Source organism: Equus caballus, chromosome X (genome assembly GCF_041296265.1).
Source record: "Equus caballus isolate H_3958 breed thoroughbred chromosome X, TB-T2T, whole genome shotgun sequence".
In the NCBI taxonomy this organism is placed as follows: Eukaryota; Metazoa; Chordata; class Mammalia; order Perissodactyla; family Equidae; genus Equus; species Equus caballus.
The window spans coordinates 97,155,566-97,156,329 of NC_091715.1; the positions used below are offsets into that span (position 1 = coordinate 97,155,566).

Sequence of the window (764 nt, forward strand, 5' to 3'; positions counted from 1 at the left end):
AATCTCAATAAATTTCAAAAGATTTAAATACTACAGAGAATTTCCTCTAAGCACACTAGAAGTAAATTATAAATTAGTAACAACAAAATCTAGAAATATCCGGAAATGGTTCAAAATTAAACCATCTACTTATAAATTATCTTTGAGTCAAAGAAGAAATTGTAAGGGGAATTATAAAATAAACCCACCTAGAGAGTGGACACCCTAGTCACCAAGATGGTGTCAGTGATACCGGTAGAGAAGAAACTCATGGATGTCAAAATCCATGGGGAGCTGCCAAGCTGGATATTGATATGGGATTTCATCCCCAATGGCATTGTTGGTGCATTTCAAAGAGGTTATTATTGATATTACAACATGCATATCAATGTGAAGAAAAGGAGCGTTGCTAGAGTTTCTATGGTGCTGGCAACTTACATGCTTTTCATCTGTTGCCTTTCTTAGAAGGAACTTAAACATGAGTGGCTGTGCAAATACCACTGAAGAGGGCTCAGTGTGGAGTGTGACTCTGCATTCCTGAGCATGACCTTTTTACCCAGGCACCTGTCGTTGAGGAACACAATGATGTAAATCTTTTCATATGTAATTGATAATTAATGCCCAATAAAAGATGACTGGAACATGTAAAAAGAAGAAAAACTACCTAAATGATAATGAAAACACAACGGGAGGCAGCTAAAGTAGTTCTTAGAAGGAAATTTATGTTTGAACATATACAAGAAGCAAGTCTTCTTTATATGAAAGAAACAGGGCTCAAAGCTATT

The 764-nt window shown here is 35.9% G+C and overlaps 1 pseudogene; it reads left to right on the top strand.

The window, feature by feature from the left end:
* The first annotated feature begins 216 nt into the window (after positions 1-216).
* On the top strand, positions 217-483 carry LOC100629930 (ATP synthase subunit f, mitochondrial pseudogene; annotated as a pseudogene).
* Positions 484-764: the final 281 nt, after the last annotated feature.